Raw genomic sequence first — 18,754 nt, 5'->3', positions numbered from 1 at the left:
CCTACTTGAAACTCCAACGGTTTCCTTCGCACATTTGCGTAGCTCTTCTGTCTGTCACGCGCTGTCTCAAGGCGATCCCGTATCTGAAAATTCTTGTCTGTTGTTTCTTGGATCAACTCTGGACCAGTCATTTGCTTGTCACCCACTTCAGCCCAGCACAGTGGGGATCTACACTTGCGCCCATACAAAGCTTCAAACGGCGCAGCCTTGAGGCTTGTGTGATAACTGTTGTTGTATGAAAATTCAACCAATGGGAGATGAGTATCCCAGCTACCTCCGAAGTCGATCGCGCACGCGCGCAGCATATCTTCCAATGTCTGGATTGTTCGCTCTTTTTGTCCATCCGTTTGGGGATGATATGCCGTACTCATGTCAAGACGAGTACCTAAAGCCCCTTGTAACGATCTCCAAAATCTTGAGATGAATCGACTATCTCTATCAGAAATGATGGACACCGGGACTCCATGTTTTGAAACTACTTCTCGAATATACAATCGGTCTAACTTTTCCATCTTATCGGTTTCCTTGATCGGCAGGAAGTGTGCTGACTTAGTTAGCCGATCTACAATAACCCAGATCGTGTCGTAACCCCCAGGTGTCCTTGGCAGTTTGGTGATGAAGTCCATAGAGATTTGTTCCCACTTCCACATGGGAATTTCTGGCTGTTGAAGTAACCCCGACGGCTTCTGGTATTCAGCCTTTACCTTCTAACACGTCAGGCACTTACTGACATACGTCGCGATGGCGCCTTTAAGATTGGGCCACCAATACAGCACTTTGACATCTTGGTACATCTTGTCTGCGCCAGGATGTACGGAATACCGCGTCTTGTGAGCTTCGTTTAATACTTGCTCGCGCAATCCTCCCTTGAGAGGGACCTATATGCGGTTAGCAAAATATCGAGTGTCGTTTTCCTTAATCTCCAAATTCTTAATCATACCCCCAAGGGATTCGTTTTTAACAAACTCTGGTTTCAAGGCTTCTTGCTGAGCGTCTCGGATGCGAGTAGAGAGCTCTGCGCGAATGGTCAGTTTTAGAGCCTTGACTCGTGGCGTTTTTATTCGCTCCTTCCTACTTAGCGCGTCTGCTACCACATTCGCCTTTCCAGGGTGATACTTTATTTCACAATCATAATCATTCAACAATTCAACCCATCTTCGTTGCCTCATGTTTAAATCCTTTTGATCAAATATATGTTGAAGGCTCTTGTGATCCGTAAAGATTATACACTTTGTACCGTAGAGGTAATGGCGCCAAATCTTTAGCGCGAAGACAACCGCTCCAAGTTCCAGATCATGCGTTGTGTAGTTCTTTTCATTGGTCTTGAGTTGGCGCGAGGCATACGCTATGACTTTGTCTCGCTGCATAAGGACACATCCGAGTCCTTGATGTGATGCGTCGCAGTAGACGACGATGTCATCCGTCCCCTCAGGCAGAGACAAAATTGGCGCACTACATAACTTCTGTTTCAACATTTGAAATGCCGCTTCCTGATTTTCGCCCCAAACAAACTTCTTGTCTTTCTGAGTTAGCGCGGTCAGAGGTAGAGCTATCTTGGAGAAGTTCTCAATGAAGCGTCGATAGTAGCCAGCTAGTCCTAGGAATTGCCTCACCTCAGTTGGGGTTTTTGGCGCTTCCCAGTTTTCGATGGCCTTGACTTTGGAAGGATCAACGTGTATTCCTTTCTCGTTTACAACGTGACCGAGAAAGTGAACTTCTCTAAGCCAAAACTCACACTTGGAAAACTTCGCATACAACTTTTCTTTCCTCAACAATTCCAAAATCAATCTCAGGTGTTGCTCATGCTCGGCCTTGGTCCGAGAGTAAATCAGAATATCATCTATAAACACAATCACAAACTTTTCCAAGTATGGTTTGCACACGCGGTTCATCAGATCCATGAATACAGCCGGCGCATTAGTTAGCCCGAAAGGCATCACTAAGAACTCATAATGGCCGTATCTAGTTCGGAAGGCTGTTTTCGGCACATCTTCCTCATGGACCCTAAGTTGGTGGTATCCTGACCGTAGATCTATCTTCGAATAATAACTGGATCCCTGCAACTGGTCAAATAAGTCGTCAATCCTCGGTAAGGGGTACCGATTCTTGACTGTCAGCTTATTCAGCTCCCTGTAGTCAATACACATCCGGAAGGAACCATCCTTCTTCTTTACAAACAGTACTGGAGCTCCCCAAGGTGAGAAGCTTGGGCGTATGAAACCCTTATCCAATAGTTCCTGTAGCTGATTGGATAGCTCTTGCATCTCAGATGGAGCTAATCGATAAGGCGCTCGAGCTACTGGCGCAGCTCCTGGGACTAAATCAATACGAAATTCGACTTGTCGCGGCGGCGGTAATCCGGGCAAATCTTCAGGAAAAACTTCTGGAAATTCGCGCACTACTGGTAAGTCTTCAATTCTTTGCTCATCTCCTTCCTTCTCTACTACATGCGCCAGGAAGGCGTAGCACCCTTTCCTTAGGCACTTGCGCGCCTTTAGGCACGAAATCAGTTTCGTCGCAACTCCCCTTCTTTCCCCTTGAATCACCAAGGTTTCTTCGTTCAACAGTGGGACCCGAACCTGCTTCTCATGGCAAATAACTTCCGCGTGGTTCTCGACTAACCAATCCATACCTATTACAATGTCAAAACTTCCCAAGTCTATTGGCAACAAGTTAATATTGAACTCGTGACCTCCCATGACTAACACACATTGCTCAGTCCTTTCGATCGCGCATAACTGCCTACCATTGGCTAGTTCTATAGTATAAGGTATGTCTAGCCTACTGGTCGCTAGGCCTAGGGAGTTTTTAAACTCCGTGGATATGAAACTTAGGTCAGCGCCAGTATCAAATAAGACAGATGCAAAATGGTCGTTAAGTAGAAACGTACCGGTTACCACGTTCGGCTCTTCTTTTGCTTCGCCCGCGCCGATCACAAAAGCTCTCCCGCGAGCTTGGTTTCCCTTTTGCGGGCAATCCCGACTAAAATGCCCTAGCTTCCCGCATGCGTAGCAGTTGTCGCTCGCTCCAGCTTCTCTGATACGGCAATTCATCGTCTTGTGCCCCGGTCTGCCACATTTGGCGCATTCGATTCTTGCGCATTCACCCTCGTGGTGATACTTGCATTTGCTGCACCATGGGCGAGGCCCGCTGTATCCTTTTCGCGGTGGCTCCGCGGCCTGAATCGCGTAAGTCCTTGCGCTTTCTTGCTTCTTGAACGGTGGCTGCTTGGAGTCGGACCCTCGGTGGTGAGAGTTCCATTTCCTCTTGGAGTCAGAGATTCGCTGCTCGTTTCCGCGCGTAGTCAACATACCCGCACGGATCGTATCCCTTGTAAGGGTGATGGCCCGCGCTACCGCCTCATCAAAGGTTGGAGGTGCTGCGGCGTTGAGCGGAACCCTAACAACAGGAGGTAACCCAAAGATATACCTCTCGATCTTCTTTTCCTCCGTGTTTGCCATGTCTGGCACCAATTGGCAAAGCTCGTTGAACCGGTTGTTGTAGGCGTCGATATCCGTTCCTATCATGGCGTGGTTCCAGAATTCCTGCTGCAGACTCTGAATTTCTGCGCGAGAGCAGAACTTTCTCATCATCATTTCCTTCAGCTCCTCCCAGGTCTTGCGAATAGCAACTTCTCGCCCCAAGGTCTTCACTTGAAGCTTCCACCAAGACGAAGCTGCCTCTTGGAACATGCAGGTCGCGTAAAGGACCTTCTGGTTCTCACTACATCCGCTAATGGAGAGAACTGTCTCCATCTTGTCAATCCAGTTGTAGAGCCCAATGGCCCCTTCGGTACCCTTGAATGGCCAAGGCCTACAGGCCATAAATGTCTTATAAGAGCACCCTTTGTCCAAGGCTCCTGATTCGGGTTCTGGGGCCTCGTTCTCCTGACGACCCTGACTAGATTCGGCCTTGCTGGCCTCATGTATTGCGATCGCTTGCGCGATTATTTCCGCGAGTTCCTCGGGTGTCATGGTAATTCCCTTGGCTCTAGTTGGAGGCATTCTCGCTTTAAAAGAGAATGAAAATATATCAAACTTAGCGCATGTACTCTGAGCACATAATGTTCTTATCTTTATTCACTAGACACTGTGTGACCCGTGTTCCTAAGTGTGTGTATAGTTTCTTTTGAAAATATTTTCTTTGAAAAATATTTCATGCGATTCCCCAACGGTTATAGTCTAGGTTAAAACTTCTTTTCCTAGTTCGCTATAACCAATGCTCTGATACCAATCTGTCACACCCTGCCCTGAACTGCTTAATCAGCCGGGCGCGTGCGAGTGGGGATTGATAATTAAGCACCGGCCATTGCAAACATTCAAAGTAAGATTTTCATTGCGCATGAAATGTTTAATACCGATACATTACATTGTTTAAAAATTACATAAAAACATCCAAGTATAAAAACTGTAGAAGATTTCCACGCCATATCCCCTTGCGCGGCGGGAACAACCACGCGCATCGAAGGGATAGAACTAAAATCTTCCAAAAAGCTAGTTTTAGATGTTCAGCGTGAGGTGCTCTAAGTGTGACTCCATGCGCTACCTAGTTATCTCCTGAAAGACACGTAAAACATTTGAATCAGTATAAACTGAGTGAGTTCACAAGTTTTAGTAACTTGATAAATCGTATTGCATCATAGTCTTGGCGAAAATCATATTGAAACACATTTCTGATTTCATGTCTAAACATATGCTTGATAAACCGTATGAAAACATAGATCTGACAACATATTTCTGATAGAACCGTTCCGCGGGTTACGCGCGAACGTTTCTGGAAAACGTGCCCGTCCATGCAAAGTGGCGCTGCCACTACGAGCTAAAATAATGTAATACCGTCCCGCGGGTTACGCGTGGACATTTCTGAAAAACCGTGCTCGTCTATGCAAAGAGGCGTTGCCCCTACGAGCTAATAATACCGTCCGGCGGGTTACGCGCGGACATTTCTGAGAACCGTGCTCGTCTGTGTAAGTGGCGCTGCCACTACGAGCGAATAATACCGTCCTGCGGGTTACGCGCGGACGTTGTGCCGGAAAACAAGGCGCTCGTCCATGCAAAGAGGTGCGACCCCTACGAGCGGGCTCAATCCCATAGTACTGCCCCATGACCATACTAGGCACTCGTCCATGCAAAGAGGTGCGACCCCTACGAGTGGGTTGATCAAACCGGCAGTCCCTACCCTTAGAGTTCCAATGGTACAGTGATCACTTACTCGAATCTTGCGCACTTACATCGAAAACCATAGATAACCGTTTGCATTGCTCATCATGAAACATAATTTAAACACAATCGTTTGCATAACTTGTAAGTATACCATGATAAATCGTAATTTAAGTACGTGTCCCTCGCCCCGAAAACAGTTTAAAAACAGTGAAAATAGTGAAAATAGGGGCTGTGAGACTCACCTGTGGTTTTTGTTAAGGGATTAATCGAGATTCGGGTTTTCTTGGTGTTGGCCTCGGAATTGAAGGTCTAGAATACGATTAAATAACAAGAAGTATATAAGAAATAGGAGAATATAAGGGTTGGAAAGTAGATCTCAAGGTTATAATCTCGGCTTACCTAGTAACAGGAACGGAATTGAAAATCAAACGGATGCTTGGGCGATGATTAGTGCAATTTGCAACTTTAAGAGAAAAGTTTGAAGTGTGTTTTGGGTGATAATTTAGGTTACATATTTATAGGCAAACTCAAGGGAACACAATCCCTTGCTTTAGGGGATTGTAATCTTTTCATATCTAGGTGTAATGATGATAAAGTATGGAAATTATTATTATTTATTTAAAAGTGGAGGAGTGGATAAAAGATTCTGATTTGATTTGGACAGGACATGCAGGTCTGTGGTTGGTGGGAGTAGGGTGGCTGACAGTTGACTTTTCATGTTACATTGTGCTTTTTCAGGTGCTTTTGTCAGTTGTACAGTAAAAAGTGGAAATCTCTGGAACACGCTACTGTTTCCTTTTGGGCGGGAATAATCTCCTTACATCTGGAGAATAGACTAAGTGTTCTGCGCGTATAACTTTGTGCGCATAGCTTTCTGCGTGAAGGACATTTCTTTGCTGCGGGTAGGTGCGTAATCTTCTCGCAGTTAGGGACATTGAGTTTCATTTGTAGATTCTCCAGGTGGTCTTGGTATTTCAACATAGTGATCAGTCATGTTGAAGTCAATTCCATCTTGGAGCTTCAGACAAACTAGCTCTCAATGTTCCCGCCATGCGGGGAGGTTAGTTCCCTTTCCGCATGCGCATAAACGTTTTGGGATGCACCCGCCTTAGCACCATGCGGGACGGTCAACCCATTAGATAACATAAAGTTAAGTTACATGAAAACATAAAGCCAAAACATTCGCGCATGGCGCACATAACATATGCCCACGCTGGTTCTTACATCGCGCGCTCGCGCAGGGCGCACATAACGTGCCCGCGCTGATTTTAACATAGCGCGCTCGCGCAGGGCACACATAACGTATGCCCACGCTGACTCTAACATAGCGCGCTCGCGCAGGGCGCACATAACGTGCCCGCGCTGACTAACATAGCGCGCTCGCGCAGGGCGCATATAACAAATGCCCGCGCTGATTCTAACATAGCGCGCTTAAAATTCACAATCACCTAATTTATAGGATTGGGAAATTACCGGGTGTCACATTTTCGAATCTAAAATTGATCGTTTTTCTTTCCTTTTGGACGCAGCAGAGTTCACAAATGGTGTACATGTTTTAGAGTCTTGAAATTACAATGGTGATAATATCAATATTTAAGCATAACAAAAGGTTTTAAAAACTGTTTATTGTTAAATATTTTTAAACACTAACCATTGTTTACTACAATCGAAGAGTAGATATTTGATGTTGTTGATGGAGACAGGTTCTCGTTATTAGATTGTAAACACGTTACTTGTGTGGATGAGTGGATATTTTTCAAATGTTCAAAATTTCGATTAACTGCATCGTTTAACATATTAAACATAAACATGAGAAACAAAAATTGATGACGACAATACATAGTGAACAACCATTTAATAACATACCAGAGACACAAGGATTAAATGAGGAATATGTTGTATGCGGAAAATAATTTGGATTGTTGCTTAAACCACTAACAGGTATATTAGAACCATCTGCAATAGATAATTGATTTGTTAATTTTTATTTATAAATAAATTTTTTAATAAAAATTTATAATTTTAATACAATTTACATAGTTGCGAACTAGTTTCCGCTATATGCGTATCATTTATTTAAAAAAAATAAAAAAAAGGAAAATAATACTTATAAGGAAAATGCAATATACCTGAAAAGGTATTTTGTAGAACATTTTTCTTCCCGTGAACGGAGGAAGTTCTTTTTGCATCTAAAATTGATCGTCTTTCTTTCCTTTTGGACGCAACATAGTTCAAAAACGTTGCACATATTTGAGGGTCTTGAAATTACAAAGGTTATAATATCAGTATTTAAGCCAAAATAAAGGTTTTAAAAACTACTAAAAAAATTATAAGAATATATTTAAGTTGAAAACAATTTGTGAATACTAACCGGTGTTTACTACATTCGAGAGTAGAAATTCGGAATTATTGATGGAGACACGTTCTCCTTATTAGATTGTAAACGCGATACTTGTGTTGATGATGAAATATTTTGCAAGGTGTCGAAGATCCGATTAACTGTATCGTTTTACATATTAAACAAAAAAATGAGAAACAAAAAATTGATAAGGAAAATATATAATAACGAAATTTTTATTAACGTACCAGGGACACAAGGATTAAAGGAGGAATTGGTTGAATGCGTATAAGAATTTGTATTATTAGATAAACGATGAATATTCTCTTGGTAACTACTAACCGGTAAATTACAACCACCTGAATTATATAATATCAAATATATTTTTATTTTAAAAACTGATTTTAAATTCAAATTCATGATTTACTAAAATTTACATACTTGCTTGATATGGTAGAGTGACAATGGGGGTTGCTTTTACATCTGTGTAGTTTGTATTATTGGAAATGGTAGACAATGGTAAACGTTGAGTTGGGCTACATTGAACAAAATGAAAAATTATAATAATAACATTATTGCACCGTTAGAGCAATTAAAACCATAGAAATATCAGTAAGTGGGTAGAAACAATTAAAATTATTGTATCTACCACTGTTACTTAGCTTATTTTGAGAAGATGAAGATCCTTCATTTTTCCGTTTCTTTTTAGATGTAGACATCTTCAAAATATATAGATAACAAACCTTAAACGTGCGTTAAGCCTACTTTACTGAACCTAAGATAGACAAATGGAGTCTTATAGATTAAAGCTTGAAAACACCATTAAATAATATAACTCAAAATGAAAATCAATGTAAATTTGGAATACCAGAAACAAATAATATTACAATAAATCTGAAATAAAAATCGAAAAAATAAAAATTTAACAATTGTTTTGTTAAAAATCAATTTCTATATCTATATATTTGGATTTGTATAAAACATCAGAGTCGGATAAATAAATAATAAAGGTGAAATTGAAAAAAAAACTTTAAAATAGGTATTTGTGAAAATAAATTTATCGGAAAATTTTGGTTCGCATATAAAGAGTTTTTAATTCAGCAAAACGTAAACATATGACATAGTTCAAATAAAAAAAATATTTTCGATAAATAAACACAGATTATGGAAAACACTTATAAAATCAATAGTTTGTATCTTTTTTTAAAGAACATGTATGAAGGAACGAAACTTAACTTATTGTGTTGAGGAAGAAGTGTATGACATTAACCAAAACGAAATTAAGTGACAAAGATTATTATTTGAGTGAAACTTGATTTATATCTGTATATATACACAAAAAATGTAAATTATTTTCTTTGAAAGGAAACAATAATTCTCATTATATTAGGATTGGTTTATTTTTGGAGAAAATATGGTCACAATAATTTAGAAATATAATGACTAAAATAAACAAAATTTATGTCATTAATATATGATAATCTTTTAATATTATTGTTAATTGAATTATGATTTTTTTTAAATAATTCAGATATAAGTATTCGTATAAAATAATAATAGTATAAACTTTTTAAAAATAATTAATTTATGGCATAGATAATTATATAGGAATTATTGTAGAATAAATATTTCATGGTATTCAAGTTTAGGTTTTATATATTTGTTTCCTATTGAACGGATGACGATAATTATTATAGGTAACAATTCTTATATATAAATATATATACTTATAAAAGATACATACAAGACAACTAATGACACTCAAGTTAACCTTATAACAAAAAAACCATAACATAAAGTCATAATTAGTAGTACAAACCATACATACTAAATCTAACAAAATAATTAGGATAATTTACATAAGTAAAGCTAACAGCATATATATAGAACCTGCTAGCAAATTGTAGTGTTTAAACCCTAATGTATAAAAATAAAAAAAAAATCCATTATCAACTTCATCATCAACCAAGAACATCAGTGAGTATCAACGAATGAGTAGCCTCGTTGTACTCGAAAACAGCCAATGTTCCATACTGAAGACCATTCGACCGAACAAAAGTTGTCCAATGTCTAACTCTATACCTCTCATTAATACCATTTAGTTCAATAGCAATTTCAGTGGAGATATCAACACCATTTGGATTTATTAAAACCAAATCTGTTTCCACATCCAAGTTATTGTTCCGTGCAAACTCAACCGGCAAACGCTATAAAGAAAATTAAAATTAAAAAGTTATTTGTTTGAACATCCATCATATGAAATTAAAAGACTTGTATATATGAGTTTACTTACCAGCCTATCCCGTACTATTACTTCCAAAATGTTGTCTTTTTGAACATGAGGAACAATAATATTCAAAAACGGCTCATCAACATCTTCCATACAAACATCAAGTCCCACAAATATACATCATATAAATTATAAAGTAATTAATAATATAAAGTGTAAAAAAAATATATAAGATAAACAAAATTGATAAAAATACCTTCAACCTGGTTGTGTTGTTCAGATTCGTTATCACTTTCAATCTCAATAACCATTGGAACACAACCGAGTTCGGGATGGAGATTTGGACCGGTGTATACCAAATCATCATTAAAATTTACATGTTCGATACCACGGCTATCAAAAACATACATTCTGAATGTCCACGTACCTTTAAGACGTTGAAACACCAAATAATCATTAACAACAAGCTTACAATGCTTGGATAGGTCTTCCCACATACCAGTAAAACCAAATCTCGAAGTAGTCGGTTTGACACACTGAATGTATAGATTCCATTTAAAGCCATCAACAGACTCAGCAATGATTTCATCATACTGTCCTGGCTGTAAACTAAAGTAGCTTCTAACCTGATCATCTCTCAATGGCTACAAAAAAATAAAAAAATAAGTTATAAAATATTATAAGAAAATTAATCCTTTTAAAAATGACTAAAAGGTTTGTTCAATATTTAATAAAAAAATTTACACAGTTACTTACAAGATATTTAAGAGTAGGGTAACGAACCACAGCATCAACAACCATGTCGTCATGAACTGGATGATCTCTAACGTAAACGAATCTCCATTCATTTTCGTTAATTGGAGAAAAAACCAAGACATCTCCAAACATCAACCGATTGTCTTCAACAAATTGAGCCCACCCATTTTGAAAAAAATAACGTCCGTTTGTGAATTCAACTTGAATAAACCAATCTTTGTCTTTGTGATATAAAACAACCGGGTGCATATTAGCACCTGGTTCAAAAATTTCTTGAGAAAACACAGCTGGAAGTGTCTGAAATGAATTTTATGTGGTAGGTAAAGTATAATGCAAGATTTGAAACATAACTAAAAGAGTTTAGGATACATATAATCTCTCCGTTGAAATTGTGATAGAAAATGCAAACCACAGGAATAACAATCTGTTTAGTTCAAATTTAAAATGAATTAATAGAAAATGATAACAACACTAACTGATATCTTATTTTTTTCAATTATATATACATATATTGTCTGTGATAATTATATGATTATGTTCATATAGTAATTAGCCCTATACAAACATGTTTATGCCAAAATCTTAACAAAATAAAACCATTAACACATAAAAATAATAACCTAAGAATCAAAAACCAATAACTTGTTATCACCAAACTGATAACACAATGGTCGATGTTTAAAAATACAAATATTACAGTTATCACCCTCAAGCATGCACAGAGAGTATAATCAGGTTCTTATTTAGTTGAAGACGAACTAAATAAAAAGGCTTGATGTTATAACAAAACCCTAGACAACAACATTAAATATTATGAGTAAAAATCATCTTCGGTTAATATATATTAGGGCTAAAAAGATTAGAACAATATTAAATAAGAATATTAACAAAATTAAAGTATCTCACAAAATAGTACTTACATTCTCCATCGATTGAGATCTATATTGTAGGTTCCCAGCCGATCTACACAGGAGTATCTCGTAACACGAGGGTGCGGAATCCCCACGTATACGATACGAGTGTCGGGACAATTAATACGTTGAATATGAACAACACACGAGAACTAAAGATAACACTTGATATATTGCAAAGCGAAAACCAACACGTAACACAAGTGTTACAAAACGGCCGTCCAAAGTTGTGTCTACATATGCCGAAGTTACAGTTTATATAATATGATAACTTCGCCCAACAGACTAGGCGAAGTTATCATAACTTCGCTCAACAAGTTCGCTAAACATAAAGGCGAACATATAAGACCAAGTTCAAAACAAAATGAATAATTTAAAACGATTACAGACATAAATAAACACGAGATACTGAACTACTGGCATCATGCACCAACAGACTCCCCCTTGGCAGTAGCTTCATATCTCTATCGTCTTTCTCGTGTCTCGTAATCCAAAAATCACGTACCCACCGTCTTCAAGCATGAACGCCCTGTCTTACACAGACAGAGACCACCCTCTGGTACTTCTTGGCTTCATCCTTCCACGCATGAATGTAGAAAATCTTCTTATCATTTAGTACCTGCAAATCAGCTTGAGACAAATTAACCAATTGCATGGGATCATACACTCTCAGGATCTCTTGTTCATCCTCATCTTCCATAACAACTTCAGCTGTCTTGCAATCAACGTACCACCACTTTAGATCCTTTAATATGTCCTTGGGCATCATCTTCATCGGAACCTCTTTCAAGCAACGAATCGGCTTATACTTCATCACCATCCAGGGCTTGCCATTAGCCCGCATTCCCCGTTCCTTATCTTCAACCAATTTTCCTTTCTGTGGCTTCAACAACTCGAACTTTTTCTCTTTCACACTTTCTTTCCACACAATCCTTCCAACCCATCTTGGAAAATTGTCATCACTTCGTTTAGTCAACCTCAAATTTGCCAAATCTTTCACTTCACACTCAGGTAAGCTGTTAAACGATCTCAAGGCCTTCTTAAAATACCAAATCCCATCATAACGCTTAATCACAAACAACTTCAACTGTTCAACATACAACCAGCAAATGATACCTTTCTTTGACTCAGCGTAGCCCTTGATATTGTAACTCTTCTTAAACATTGTTGGAACCACAGGCTTCTTTGTCTTGAAAAACCACTGAGCACAGCCTTCTTTCCATCACGGCTGTTCTTCCCACTCAGACTCATTTGACACATTTGCATCCTGACTCAAGTTAACCTAATCAACATTCAGAATATCATGCTCTATACCATCATCAACAATCTCTCCTTCTTCTAACTCACTATCAATCTCTATCTGTTCCCCAATCTTTTCAATCTCATCAATCGTTAACACATCATCGACTAGCTCATCATCATTTCCCAACACTTCCTCATCATCTACAACCACCACATCCTCACCACCTGTACTGCCTGACGGACCAGCAGACTCCCCCTGAGATTTGGAAGTCCCAAGAGTTTGTTCAGTTCTTGACAACTCACCACCTGCACCTTTCGATGCATTGGGATCATCGTCTTTGTCTTGCCTCTTCTCTGTTCTCAGTTCATCACCCCTGCAACTATACTCCCCCTGAGATGCTAAGAACTCTTTAAGCCAATCAAACATCTTACCGTGCTCCATAAGTAGTGCAGTTTGAACCTGATTTTGTGCCACCAGACGATTAATAGTCTCAGACTGAATAATATTTACCCGTGATAATTCAGTAGCCACCCTCTCAAGAGCTGCAATCCTCTCCGAATCAGACAAATTTGATTCAAAAACAATATTCAAGGGAGAGGTAGCCTGAGAAAAGGTAGCTTGAGGAAACCATAGTGGGATATCCAAGCTTGTGGGAATGACAGGAGGATGCTGAGTAGGAGTTGAGGATGGCATCGATACAGACAAACCAGCAGTCGCTTCCAGTGTGGACTCAGCAAACATAGCCACCACTTCTGATGGAGTAATGGTAGGTGGAGGTAGAGAGACAATCTCTGGAGCGGTAAACTGAAACGAGGTTGGAGGTACACCAAAAGATGATGACGTGGTCACCAAAGGAACACTTGAGAATAACGGCAGTGTGACAGTTGAAGTAGCAGGTAACATAGTCATACCCAATAAAGATGATGGAGAAAACCGAACCACTCTCGAAGTTTCACCAACTCCTGAACCTTCACCAGCTCTTTGCTTCTTTGATCTACGTACCATACGATATAGATCCTCCTCATAGTCTGATTCACTGTCATCCGAGTATTTCTTTCTCTTGCCATGAATTCTTTCTTGTCGGGCAAGTATCTGTTGTGCTTCAATTAAATCGTCAGTGGAGGAATCAGAGTCAGTTCTCTCTGAGTCCGCCACAGATGTAGCGACCATGGAGACATGAACACCAGATGCCTCTGCTATTAAGACATGAGCTTCAGCAACTGGATCCATGCCAAAAAACCCTTGCCCTCCAAAGGCAACTTCAAGGTCAACCTGTTCTTTCGGAGCAGCAATAGGATCAGCAGGCGGTGCTTGCTGTACCACGGGTGGTGGTTGAACCATAGGAGGTGGTTGAGGAACATTGGCCTGTTGCGGTGCCGGATCAAGAAATTCATCACCCGGAGGAGCAACATATGCCGGATTCACCAAGTACCCAAATAATGCTGTGTGCCTAGGGCGTAACTCCTCCTTACTACGTGCACTTGAAGACTTACATTGCCCAAAATTCTCTTACTCACACTTTCAACATAACGGATAGGACGACGTTGTGGCAAATTGGGGGCAACATGATTGAGGATCATCTGTAAGAATCTCGGGTACATCAGAAATCTTTCCCGAGCCGCTGCACGTCTCTGTCGATCAATCTCGTAGAAAATCATCTGATTAAAGCTGTAAGGCTTGTTGTAAGTCAACGCGGTCATCGCAGACTACATAGTTGCACCCATACCATCTGTACCAGCTTTACGACCGGACATACACACTATCATCACATGCATAAGGAACCGCCATTGATCTAACAAAAATCCTTTTCTCCTCTGAGAGTCTCCCAACGGACCCGAATACCCCATACGCAGAAACGCACCATCTCTGAATGTAGCCGGAAAGTCTGTGGGATCATTTGTAGTTTCAACCCCGAACTGTAAAGCAACCCTTATTTGATCTGCCGAGAACTGTACTACTTGTTCATTTACAGTAGCTCGCATCACTGGAGGTTCAACCCTACAGTCATATTCAACGGTTCTCCAAAAATCTTCAATATTTGGTAGTGAAATGGGAAGAGTAGTCGTGATGGCGTGAAAAATACGTGAGCGAATGAAAAATGAAATGATCTCACGATAGTCGTCCATACCACGAGCATCCGGATCCAAAGTGATATACATGTTGTGACCTGGAAAGAACTGTCAGTTATTATCTCCACCTTTATCACCACCAGCCCCACCAGCACCTGCCACAGCAGTCATATCTGCAAAACAACGAGCCAGATCAGTTCAGTATGATAGCAGGTTACAACTTCGCCCTGCATGGAACAGGCGAAGTTGTATCGTTAGAGAAGTTAAGGGAGTGGCGAACTTGTTAAGTTCGCCAAAACCCTAACTTCGCCATTTGAACGGCGCACACTACACACCCAGTTAGGGTTAGGAATGGCTGAACAAAGAGCAAAAACATGAATGAGAGAGTTCCTATTAAGATCCAGATACACTTATTTTCCCAAAACGGTTTAACAAACGGATTGATAAAAGTGGGCTAAGGGTATGTTGCGAAGTGATTACAAAACGGATCATAGAGAAACAGATTAGCAACACCCAAAACAAATTATGAGACACGAGGATCTTACAAACCTTGAACACGGACGGAAAACAGATAATTATAAGGTTTGATTCGAGTGGATAAGTTCGCCGAGGGTTAGAGTATTGAAAAAAAAATGTGACCAATTGACCACCACTTCACTTTATATAGTTTATAGAAACCTCAGAGGCGAAGTTGGGTTTAACTTCGCCCATAATTAACTTCGCTCAGTCAACGCAAGGTCAACTTCGCTTATGTTGAACCCCAATTAACTTCGCCATTTACATTAAATTCGCCAGTTTAAGACTTATGAATAGAGTCAACTACGCTTTAAAATTTACCTTGAAAAAGAGTTAAACTTATCGATCAAAGAACCAAGTAACCAGAAGAATAAAAGTCTAAACATAATACCAAGTATATAACGAAAATTTGAATAATAGAATAAACGGGATCAAATTTCAGTCTTGACGAGAACCTGCATGTTTTAGAAAAGATCCGAACAGGAATCATACTGATTAAGTGGCTGTCATACAGATCCATGTTCAGCGGTATTATGACATAGAGAAACAGGTTGTAGGCAGGTTTAAAACTTAGTATGCTTTTCATCGCTTCTGTGATACGGATTAGGTTCAATTAAGCTCAAAATTTAGATGGACATCACATGAGAGATTGTGATGCCTCCTATCTATTCTCAAAGCTTATTTGGCTTTCCTCAAGTCACCCCGAGTTGACTTCGACCCGTAGTGTCTGATTAATCAAAAAGCACATGTCGATCTTTGGAGTCTTCTTCCCGTTCTTCATACTTTGAAATATTCGTTCTTGCCTCTTTCCAGATATTTGTAATAAAAGAAGCTTCATAAGGCTTTAACAATAATACTTTTTTTTAATACAACTTCAAATTGAAGACAACTGCAAGTCCTGAATCTGGAAATGGCTACTGAGGTCTGCTTCTTGCACTGCCACGACACCAATCTTCCTCCGAGAAACTGACATCCACCGGTTGTTGACTTCCTGTTCTGATCGGTGTAAGCTACCAAATCCAGTTCTCCCCCTTTCGTGTACCATAGTCCCAACTTTGGCTTTCCTTTGAGATATCGCAAGATTTTCTTCACTCCCTTCATGTGTGATTCCTTCGGGTTTGCCTGAAAACGAGCACAAAGACAAACTGCAAACATAATGTCAGGTCAAGATGCAGTTAGATACATTAAAGAACCTATGATTGCCCGATATTGAGTGGGATCCACATCTTCATCACTGTCAGAATCAGCACCTAGTTTGTGGTTGACGCAGATTGGAGTGTCAAATGGGGTACTATCATCCATCTTGAAGCGTTTGAGCACATCATTGACATATTTCGTTTGATGAATAAACATGCCATCTTTCTTCTGATCTAACTGCAATCCCAAAAAGAAAGTTAATTTGCCCATGGCGCTCATCTCAAACCTCTTCTTCATGACCGCTTCAAATTCCTGACATATAGTAACTTTTGAGGCAGCAAAAATGATGTCGTCCACATAAACCTGAACGAGTAGAAAATCTCCCTCTTTTCTCTTGACAAACAGTGTGCTATCAATCTTTCCTCTCTCGAACCCATTCTCTAGCAAGTAATCTGACAGTGTTGCATACCAGGCACGAGGTGCCTGACGTAACCCATATAGTGCTTTGCTCAGTTTGTACACATGATCAGGAAAATCTGGGTCAGGGAAACCCGGAGGTTGTTCAACATACACCACCTCATAGAATTTACCATTAAGAAAGGCACTTTTCACATCTAACTGGAACACTTTCATCTCTTTGTGTGCAGCAAATGCCAGAAACAGTCGAATTGCCTCCAATCTTGCCACAGGAGCAAAAACTTTGTTGTAATCGATTCCTTCCTGCTGGTTAAACCCTTTCACTACCAATCTTGCCTTGTTGCGTATGATTATCCCCTTCTTATCTCTCTTACACTTAAAAACCCACTTTGTACCAATAGCGTTCACTTATTGCGGTTTTTCAACTAATTTCCATACTTCCATCTTCCACAAACTGTGCCAGTTCTTCCTGCATGGCTTCAACCCACGAGCTATCATTCAGTGCCATTTGGTAATTCTTTGGTTCAATCTGACTGATGAAGCAGGTGTACATGCATTCATTTATAATACCCGTGTCTTTAATGCTTGCATAAACACACGTGTGTTCATCCAAACTTCTTCGGATTCGTACACCATCGGAAGGATTACCGATCACATTCTCCAAAGGATGATTCTTGTGAATTTTGGTGGACTGTACCGGACCGACTTCCAGATCATTCTCAAGATTTGGAGAGAGTTCATCAGACTGAGTGTGAAATGGATTGTAGAATTCATCTTCATTCGAGACAGCTGGAGTTTCAACCGCACTAGACGAGCTCAGTTGATTTTCACTGAATTGCGGCCATTGCACAATGTCCTCCTCTTCGTCATACAACATCTGTGAGGCCATTTTCTCATCAATGTCTGCAAAATCCAAGTAAGGCACATTAAAAGATTTGAATAACTTATCATAGTAGAAAGCCTCTGCCAGTCCCATGCTAGGCCTTGGTGATTTGTAACTAGTAATGTCCGTGTTACAGACCACCTCAACCTTGCTGTTCGATAGATTAAAGACTCTTCTGTTGGGTGTCCCAACAACATAGCCAACTAAGATACCTTCGTCCGCTTTCTCACCAAATTTAGAGTTAGTCTTTAATATCGAACATGGGGACCCGAAGGGTTCAAGACCCTTTAAATTTGGCTTTCTACCATGCATAAGTTCATAACAGGTTTTATTTAATCTTTTAACAGTTAAAACACGATTAAGGATATAACAGGCTGTAGCAACAGCTTCAGCCCAGAACACCACGGGAAGCTTAGCATCCGCCAGCATGGTCCTGGCGCCTTCGATTAAAGTTCTGTTCTTCCTCTCAGCTACTCCATTTTGTTGCGGAGTATATGGGGCGCTGTACTGATGTTTTATCCCTTTCAGCAAGCAAAACATCTCCATCTGATAGTTATTAAACTCTGTACCATTATCACTCCTGATGTACTTCACCTTCCTCCCAACAATATTTTCCACCTTGGTAATTAAGTTAATTACCAACTGAACTGTCTCATCTTTTGTCTTCAGAAAATATCCCCAAGAGTATCGTGAGTAGTCATCGGTTATCACCAAACAGTATGAAGTTCCTCCTAGACTCTTTACATTCACAGGACCAAAAAGATCCATGTGAAGTAGGTCTAGGGTGCTGACAATTGAGTTAACCTTCTTGGAGTGATGAGGCTTTTTGTGTTGCTTTCCTTTCTTGCACGACATGCATTGATCTTCAAAGTTAAAATTCTTCAAGGGAACCCCAAGTACCAGCCCATTCTTGACAATGTAATTCATCTTGCGAAGATGAATATGACCCATTCTTCGGTGCCACAGTTCTGACTCAGATTCTGTAGCTTTTGACAGGAGACATGATTCTTATGTTGTTACCTCAGTTGATCTCATATCCATCGCATACGTGTTCTTCTCTCTTGGAGCTCTCATTACAACCCAAGTCTCTGG

The sequence above is a fragment of the Bidens hawaiensis genome, unplaced genomic scaffold (assembly GCF_021521415.1).
Source record: "Bidens hawaiensis isolate Kalapana, Puna unplaced genomic scaffold, B.hawaiensis_p1.1 tig00000369_1, whole genome shotgun sequence".
In the NCBI taxonomy this organism is placed as follows: domain Eukaryota; kingdom Viridiplantae; phylum Streptophyta; class Magnoliopsida; order Asterales; family Asteraceae; genus Bidens; species Bidens hawaiensis.
The sequence above is the reverse complement of the archived record's forward strand: the minus strand, read 5'-3'. Positions refer to the sequence as shown.